The sequence below is a fragment of the Spinacia oleracea genome, chromosome 2, assembly GCF_020520425.1.
Source record: "Spinacia oleracea cultivar Varoflay chromosome 2, BTI_SOV_V1, whole genome shotgun sequence".
Lineage (NCBI taxonomy): Eukaryota > Viridiplantae > Streptophyta > Magnoliopsida > Caryophyllales > Amaranthaceae > Spinacia > Spinacia oleracea.
The window spans coordinates 46,499,515-46,509,901 of record NC_079488.1 but is presented as its reverse complement, the minus strand read 5'-3'; positions in this window follow the sequence as shown (position 1 = coordinate 46,509,901).

Here is a 10,387-nt window from a genome sequence, read left to right as displayed (position 1 = left end):
TCAAAGACCACAACTATCTACCTTTTAGCCCAAATTAAAAATTCAAGAATTTATGTTGGGGAGGAATCCCAAGAAAAAAGAAAGAAAAAATAGAAAGAGAAAAGGGAGAGCGAAAAGAGCAAGCCAGGGAATACTTATCCCGTAGTGCAACACTTACCTAAGTAAACGAAGGAAAAGAATTGAGTCAACCAATCCAAATCATAAAATTCTACGATGTCTACCCTTTCCAATCCTTATGCTCTTAAACGCCTTCGCTCTGGGGTCCCTGTTCAGCTCATTTAGCCCATCCATGTTCTCATTGCCATAACCCAAGAAACCATTACCTCAACTCTTGTTTTTGAACTTGTTGTCAACCGCAAACCACGCACGGCCATTGACACGTGCGTCATACCAATTATTTCCAAAGCCCAAAACCTGTTCTTACACCACCATTAGCATAATGACCATATAACTTGTGTGGATACATACTGTTGATATACCCTTAAGCCGTCCCCATACTACTCATTGACCTTGGTTAATTTAAACTCACGACACTAGTTCGAGGCTGCAAATTGTGAGCCCTAGCTAATATAATCCTCATGCTTGACCAATACCTATACAAGTTATCCTATCTCATTCAACCCGCCTTTCAAACCGTCTTGAGTCACGAATATAAAAAAAAGACAAATGAAAAGTACAAAAAATGTAAATAATACAAAAGCAAACTTTGCAAAGCGCCTCTAAAGTTAGTCTAAAAAGAATAAGAAGCATTTAGCGCACCAAAAAAAAAAGATCCGCCCAGAAATCATTTTCAGCGCCCACGGCTGGGCGCCGAAATCTTTAACGCCCCTGCCTGGGCGCTGATTCTCTCCACTTGCCAAATTTTGTCCAGAAATGCTCGTCATTTTATCCGCACATGCACGGAAAAATAACGAACACTTGGAGGGGTACAACACGTATTCAGATATACGTACCACCAAAAAAAAAAAAACAAAAAATACATGTACTCAAAAAAAATATATATAAAACAAATTTTTGGCTTACGGCAAGGCAGCAGATTAAAATAATAATAAACTTCACTTATTCTACCGTTTCAAATAATATGTTTCCACCTCAGAACATACTTATCAAATTCGGCATTCTAAGAAACCATTTTCTAGGCTAAGAACTACGCAAGACCTGATTCCAAATTAAATATGTTTAAAGCGGATACGTAGGCAATCCATGATTCGGTCCAACCAATTTGCAAAAATATTAAAGCCTATAGAATAACAAGAATAAAAATAGAAGTCCCTTGTTGAAATTTAATTACTTGCAACCCAAGTCGAAAGAAAGATTTAAGTCAAAAGAAGAATCCAAGTCATAAAGATGCCAAAATTAATGAGCACACATCGAAAAATAATAAGGGCACGTACCCTTGCCAGAAGGAGCACTCACACTCCTAGGCACTTAGCCAAGACTCAAAAGACCGCTTTGCCTCAATTAAGTGGGGGCTAGCACAAGCGTCCATGACCTCTAAAGTACTCGACTTGACCCTCCCTAAAGCGAACTAACTCACTTAAAGACCTTCTTTCACCACTAGACACAGTCATGATCGCCAACAAGTAGTAAAGGCAGCAGGCTTGCAATAAAGAGAATTGTTCTACGGCATTGCCCCATCGTTCCTTCGAACTCAGGGCACCCGTTCATGGTAATTCAAATACTTGCGAATCCCCTTTGAAAAATAATCAGACATTGTCAATAGGACTTGGCACTTAACCAAGGCTCACCCTACTCAGGAATATGACATGGGCATCTAAAATCGAAATTTGAAAGCATCATTAATGGGAAGACATAACAGCAACTGGGGGCTAAAAAGTGAAATGAAAGAGCTAGGGAAAGAACTAAGTATACCTTGACCTTTTGTGCAGACATACACCAAGTAAATCTAAGTCAATTTGAAAACGATTTATATTCCCGCAATTCTGGAAAAGATGGCCCTAAAATCCTAAAGCATATGCCAAACGGGCACAAGTATATCTTGACGCCTGCACCCTGGCTTCCAGCAAATCCTTAGACAGCATTCCAAAAATCGCAACATTCACTCATGTAATCCTGTACGAACCCTTCTATAAGTCAACCTACTTGGGACACCTCGGATTGTACACAGTAGGACTCGGATTTTAAATAATTTTCAAATGATTTTTAAAGACTTCTTCGAACATGATAAAGTGTCGTTGGTTTAATCTAAATATGTGTTTTGCAAGTGAGTCAAAGATATTTCTAAATATAATTATGGGTAAAGAAAGGCACCTAGCTTTTGGTCAAGGCACACTTCAACATGTGACTACCTTGACCATGGCAATGTCGCACAATACGACATTTACAAGAGAAGCAGCAAAATCACTACTCGAACATACCTCGCACTAAACGAGTCTAGTTCAAACTATTCATGATCCGTGTCACCATGAATGCATAAAAACGTATGCAAAGAATTATAGCACCAAGCCAATCCCGTAGCTACAATTGGGGGCTTGAGAAAAACACTCTAAAAATGCTCGAAATGACGATTTCATCGCAAATTCTCGACGCTAATACATATGTCATAGGGGCACAATCCTAAGCTTTAATCGTGTAAAACGAACCTTAGAATGGCTACAACCCCTCCCAAATTCTAAAGCACTACTTAGAATATATAAAGTCGCCCCACTAACAAGGGTAACTGAAAATCGCGAGTCACCAAAACTCCGATCAAGCCACTGCACATAACGCTCGCCCTACAAGCGCCCGTTACACAGTCTACCTCGTTCCAAAGCAAAAGCAAAAGAAAAAAAATCAAGGATAAGAACTGTAAAATATACCCAGAAATCATTTTCAACGCCCAGAGCTGGGCGCCGATATCTTTAAACGCCCCAGCCTGGGCGCTGAATCTTTCTGCTAGCCAAGTTTTGCCCAGATATAAAAATAAGAAAGAAACACCTATGAATCCTCGCATCGAACGAAGTAATAAGCCGTGCAAACCCATGCAGAAAATGCCACACTTGTTCGGACACCTAAACGAGGCATGATGAAATACTCCAATGCAAAAAATAATAATATCCCAACACCTGGAGAAATGTTCTAAGACATGCCGTTAGGCCACACAAGCCTACGTCGCACCATAAGTTCAACCGTCCCACGGTACAAGTCTAAAAGAAGAGTAAGGCATATTGCACTAATGTAGGCACGACCAAGAGCACGTGTAAAAGAGGCAAAGACTACTTATCACCCAAATTCGAAATGCAAGCCACACGACTTCTACATTAAGGATTAAAGGTAGCAAAATATTACCTACCACGGAAGGGATAGCTCGCACCTACACGAGCGGAACCCCAAGGCATCTTTCTCGAAAGAACCTACAAAAATCGTACACCAAAAGGAAAGCATCCCAACATGCACACTTGGGGGCTCCAAGCTACGAAACGACCATAGCAAAATAAAAAACTCGAAGCAAATGTTTGAACGATCAAGAAGGGCACGATGCTTGAGCCCACTTCATGAATGGGCCTGAACCCTATCAAGCTTCTAAGCAAACTATTCAAAATCAGTCATTGCTCAAAAAAAAAATGATTCAAGCAAACTGACTAATGGACCGCACACAACGGCCATTCTATGAACACTCGTTCGCACATACATGTCATCATTCACGAACGCATTCAAAAGAAAAAAATATATATATACAAGAGCGATCAAAGTCTTACGCCTCAAGGTATGTTCCTCGGGCCAAATAGACTCGCCCAACGACTGCAATAACTGTACGCCTTAAGAGCAACAGTTCCTTAAAATAATCGCCCCAAAACGACAAGCACCGTAGTCCACCAATCGGCTACGACTTCTCAAGAAAATTATCACGTTCTAAAAACAAAGAAAAAACAAAAGAGAAGAGAATACATAGAACTTCCAAGTGAAATAAACGAATGAGCAAGAGGCCAACTGTGTCATCAAAAGACCAGCCCAAACAACACTTTCAACGTCCAGGCCTGGGCGCCGAAAATGAATCCAGGCTCAAAAGGCCCTAACTTCTATTGGGCCCTGCCATATTCATTCGGCTTGAAAATTGCCGATTTCTTCACTGAAAGTCGCACCTCACGGCTTTGTTAAAAATAGCATACTACTATAGGAGGTCGCTTGCACATACAAGCGTGACTCCAAACATGATTACAAGATGCGAAAACAACCGACGAACCCCAATGCTTGGGGGCTCGCAAAAAAGGGGACTCCAACAAGGAGCGCGCAATCAAAATCACATTCCCAGACTGCACCACGAACCATATCATGTTTGGATATCTCAAAAAATATATTAAACAAAAATATACACAGTGTGGACCCACTTACAAGACACATCTAATCAGGAAATATTACGACCCACCAACAGGCTGTAATCACCAAAAGCTCTTTACATAGGCAAAATAAGAAATTCAAAATGGGCTCGCCCACCCTCAGCGGGCGGGGTCTGCGTCACTAGCCGCGCAGGTCCTCAGTTTTTCGAAGAATAAAGTCTTCAAATGTAAAATAGGTTCGCCACCTTCAGCGGGCGGGGTCTACGTCACAAACCGCGTAGGTCCTTATTTTCAAAAAAAATTTAAACAGATTCGTCCACTTCTATCGGACGGGGTGTCCACCCTCAGCGGACAAGGTTCGCCACCTTCAGCGGGCGGGGTCTACGTCACAAACCGCGTAGGTCCTTATTTTCAAAAAAAAATTTAAACAGATTCGTCCACTTCTATCGGACGGGGTGTCCACCCTCAGCGGACAAGGTTCGCCACCTTCAGCGGGCGGGGTCTACGTCACAAACCGCGTAGGTCCTTATTTTCAAAAACATCAAACAGATTCGTCCACTTCTATCGGACGGGGGTCCCCCTCAGAGGACAGGCTCGCCCACCTTCAGCGGGCGGGGTCTACGTCACAAACCGCGTAGGTCCTTATTTTCAAAAACATCAAACAGATTCGTCCACTTCTATCGGACGGGGGGTCCCCCTCAGAGGACAGGCTCGCCCACCTTCAGCGGGCGGGGTCTACGTCACTAACAGCGCAGGTCCTTAGTCGCTGCAGCGATAACTTTTATTGGTTTTCCCTTTTTCCAAAAATTAAAGTATTGGTTTGTTGGATTTTCCTTCGTTTTACATCCTATAAAAACAAGGGGGTTTTCTCGTTTAGCTAGCCCTGAAAATGAGAATCTTTAAAAAACGTTTTACCTCGTGATTGGGTTTGGCCAGGCCCAATTACACTTTACAGCTTTAATTTCGAAAACATCTGTAGTTACTCCCAATGACAAAGTGAGGGAGTTTCTACGCATCTTTAGATCCTTCCAATGACAAAGTGAGGAAGTTTCTATACTATCAGTTGACAAATCCCAATGACACGTGAGGGATATGTCGGCACTTCAAGTGATGACCCTTAAGTCAAATTTTATCACTCGGGGGCTCGTGAGACCCTCGCAAAATAGGTCACATACACCATGGCTTGTGCGACGCACTCCGTCTAATACTTTGACCATCGTCTTACTCCAAGACTAAGTCAAAGTGGGGGCTAACTGTAGACGCCTACTTTTGTCCCCATTCCCGCAAGGGAAAGGTTCGATGATGAAAGCATAAAAACTCCACTTGACAACGCATCTCCTATAAAATAAACGAATCTCGATTCCCCATTTCATTTTACCCGAAACCTGCTATTTATGGAAACCTGCTAAAAACAGTAACTGCTGTAAAAGGTAGCTTCTAAAAGTGGCAAATCATAAAAGATAGAAACCTGTCAGAATTAGGTGTTGCACTCCAACATAAATCCTAAATGAGATAGAAAACCGCGAGAATCCTATTCCTAATAGGATTCGGAAATAAGAGTTACGTATTAATTAAAATCCTAACGAGCCTAGAGTTCGTAACGGGTCCAGACGCATTCCGTCATGAAATTGATACGCGCTAAAAGACTCGAATTAATCTCAAACTCTACGGATTTCAGGAATCCGAATCTGACAAAGAATTCGGCCCAGACATCACTTTCAACGCCCGGAGCTGGGCGCCGAAATCTTTGACGCCCAGCCCTGGGCGCTGAAATTGCATGGATCTCTATTTTCAACGCCCAGCCCTGGGCGCCGAAATCTTTGACGCCCAGAGCTGGGCGCCGAAATTACCTGGGACGTGTTTTTTCCTAATTCTTTATGGATTAGAACTCTGCAATTCTATCTTTCCACGAACTCTTCCCTATAAATAGGCCCCTAGTTTCGACGTGAAAGCACACACAACAACACATAATATGCTCTGAGTATTGACTCTAAACCCCTTAGCCTAAGCCTCACGCTGCGAAACTGTTCACGCGTTCTGTCGCAATTGATCCATAAATCGAACAGAACGTATCCTGTCCCATAATCGAGATTCGTTAAATAAAAAGGAGAAATAGCAAAGTCAAAGTGGTTAGTTTTCTGAGAACCGTGACGCACCTCTCAAGGGTGCGTCGTGATGTGTCCCTTTTCGATGATTTAACTGCTTTCCTCGCCCTTTTTATGAACTGTTAAACTAACCTAATATGATTGTTCTATCATGCCTAACAAATATAATATTTTCGGGAAATCGGATTATCATGTTAGGTCCCTTAATGCTATTTAAATCAGATAACCACGATCGAGTTAGTATTATATGTTGCATATTGCTAAAATCAACTTAGATTAGTTTAATAGTTAACGCATGTCCCTTCAATTATTTATGCTGAGCTAGTAAGGATATCCTGCCTCTGGAGTTATCGACGAGCGAATTACTCCTCTCGGTAGTTACAGTCCCCCGAACCCTCAATCTCTACCTTGCGGGTGTATATTGAGAGATCCCCACACCAGGGATCACAAGGGAACCTACGGCCGTCGTGGTCAAACATAATTGCACTCCCTTTATGTCGCGATAACCGGGTTTTGTCAGTTTTTCTCATTGTCGTTAAAAACTGAATGGCGACTCCTATATTACTAGTCAATTGGGTGTATACTCACAGGAAATCCAATTACACTTGATTGAATAAAAAGAATCGTCACACCCACGAGGGGCAGGTCACGCATTAGCCTCGCGCTTTTTCAACCCCCCTCACAAAAACCTAGCTCTTTCTCTGGGTTATTGTTTTTGGAATTCTAGATCTACCGTACGTACATTGAGGACTGGTGGGTTGAGAAGATGATTGATCGAGTATGAAGGTTTCTAGCTAATTGCAGCAATCTCAGAGGGCGGAAGTTGCGACTATTCTGAATTGCAGCAATCAATAAGCGCCGAAGTTGCAACTAATTTGCCTAATTGCAACTTGTACTGTATGTACACGCTGTGAAATCTATTTTTTTTAAAAAATATTGCATTCTTGCAGCTCGGGGTCAATAAAATCGGTGCAAGTAGCTCATTTAATGATTGACCCGCGTTGACCAAACCCATATTGCAGCCTGTATGACTTGCGTGAGTTGCAATTGATGAGTTGCAAATGACATTTTTTCTACTAGTGTATGATACTTTTTTCAAAGCAACAAGTGAACCGGGTAGTGTGGCTGGAATTTTCAGAAACAGTATGGGAGATTGGGTTTTGGGCTTCCAGCTAAAGTGTTGGATTCATTCTGTTTTGATGGGGGAGCTACTAGCTCTCTACGTGGGTTTGCAGGTTAGCAAGGCTAAAGATTGACAGAATGTCATCATTCATACTGACTCTATGCAAGCAATTAAAAGGTTGGAAAATGCAGATTTCCTAGATGCTAACTACACAACTACTCAAATTTGCAGGGATCTATTACAGGAGGTGAATGGATGTAAGATTGAGTATGCACCACGGAGTACAGATAGATTGGCTAAAGTTTGTCGTACATATGTAATAGCTAGCTTTAATTTAGAATATTTTGAACAACCCCCGAGATTTATTTCGGATGTACCGTTGGAAAATAGACGAGTAAATAGGTCTGGAGGTCCCTTAACTTTGCCAAAAGGAGCAGTTAAGTCCCTCAAGTTTCAAAAGGAGCATTTAGGTCCCTCAAAATGGATGGAATAAGCTATTTTTATTAACACCGTTACATTTTCCGTTAAGTTCAATTAAATAATAATAAAACTGATTTTAAATAAAGGGAAATCAATTTACATGTGTATAAATGATTTAAAATAGCTTCTTTTGATTTTGACTTAGCTTTTTCAAGTTCCTTAGCCTTTTCATTTGCTTTTTCACCCTACACATTTCATCATAACAGAGCAATTTAACCCTATACATCTACAATAAAAATTAACAAAATATATTAAAAGAGATGCTAAAATATTTGATCTTGATTAATTCCGAGAAAGAAAAAACTGAGATCTAATCCCCCAAACAAATAGATTGATCATTTGGTGGAAGATGGCAGTGTATTCCATTGAACAATGATATAGGGATTACAATATGATCGAGTCCTAATTCATTAATATGACTAGAAGTCTAATATACATCAAATATCCCAAGGCAAAATCCTATGAGATATCTAAGTAGTTAAAAATCAAGTGTCGATGTGATTACAAATAATTCTTACACTTAACTTATTAAACACAAAATCACAACAATATATTAATAAAGGATAATCTAGTTACATGACAATGGTCCTTCCCCACTGTACAAGGCTAGTAAATACCCGTTGCCAACCCAATCCTCAAAAGGGTAATACACTTGAACCATAACATAAGACCAACCGAGTAACGGATACCATTTATGCACAATTTGATCCGACTCACGTTTGTTCGGCCCGGGATACAGACATTCTGGGATACAGACCAACTGCCTCGCGTACCTTCTGTTCACATGCCATCCATTCGTTTCATGTACTGCTTGAAGCCTTGGTTTGATGGCCATGATCTAGAACTCTCGAGGTGAGGCCCCACGAGGTGGATCCCTTCACAACACGCCTTTGTCGAACCCAAGCTTCACTTCATCGAAAAATGATTTCCTCACCATTCGATGATCTGCTTTTCAGGATTCTCCAACATTCACAACCCCTTTGAGAATGACTCAACAAGGGGTCATGGAAGCATGACATTGGAAGGCTACTTAGACAGAGAAACTACGGTCGTGTTTTTTTTATGACTAATTTTTATTTTCTGATATGGGGGGTGATATTTGTATACGAAATCTTCTATGGTTAAGAAGATATTCATTGTGTTGTGATGAATTGAAAGGAAAAAAAAACTGGGTTGTTGAGTAGAAGAAGAAATATATATGGAGTATTGAATACAAACCAAGATATAAGAGATGAATATTGTTGTAATGCTTTAAGCCAACCCCCTTGTGTTTATATAGTCAAGGAAGACCAATGGAAGATAAGCTGTTTCTCACATCTCAATGCTCCTCATTAAATACTTAGGAGTAGTTAGTAGACCAAGGAAGACCAAATTAAATATAGTCTTGTTGTAATGCTTTAAGCCAACCCCCTTGTGTTTATATAGTCAAGGAAGACCAATGGAAGATAAGCTGTTTCTCACATCTCAATGCCCCTCATTAAATACTTAGGAGTAGTTAGTAGACCAAGGAAGACCAAATTAAATATAGTGCGTCTAAAATGCAACTTGTATCTAATACAAATGTTTAAATTTCCAGAACAGTGGATACATACTCCGTATATGTGCCTAGTTTGAACACATACTCCGTATTAAGGTTCATTACCTTACTCGGACGAAGCTCTTTTACGTCCTCTTATCTAACGAGTATGACCATTAATTGAATTTCGTTAAATAATACTCTGATGAGCGAGCTTAGCTTTGAGACGAGATAGAACACAAAATGAGGCTCATTAAACAAATCAGTTTGGACATGATCTGAACACAAACATGCTCGTTCATGTTACAAGCTCGTGAACAAGCTCGTTTATGTTCATTTATTTAATTAATTAGACGGGCTTGAACACACATCTAAACTTGATAAATAAATTAGATTCAGGAGCATGAAATATTGGACATATCGGTAAGTGCAACGTCTAATTGTAAATTGTAACAAAATTCATAATTCACGTTCTACAAAATTTTTAAGTGTTTTATTTGCCATGGAATGTTAAATACTCTGTTTTTTGAGAGCCTCAACGGCTATATTTTTGTAAAAAGCTAACTGAAATGAATTTCCCTTTATTTAATTATTGGTAAATGGTAAATGTAACTGTTTTTTTGTCGTTTAGTGCCTTTTATTTAGTTTCCTTTTAATTTAAATGCATTTTAACGGACGTTAGTGACGGAAAACAAAAAGCAGCGGATTCCATCCAAACGCAGGGACCTAAATGCTCCTTTTGAAACTTGAGGGACCTAACTGCTCCTTTTGGCAAAGTTTAGGGACCTGCAGATCTATTTATTCGAAAATAGACCTCCTTGAACTACTTTGTAACTGTTTTAACTCTTTAATTTATTAGTACCAAGCTTGCATTAAAAAAAAATTG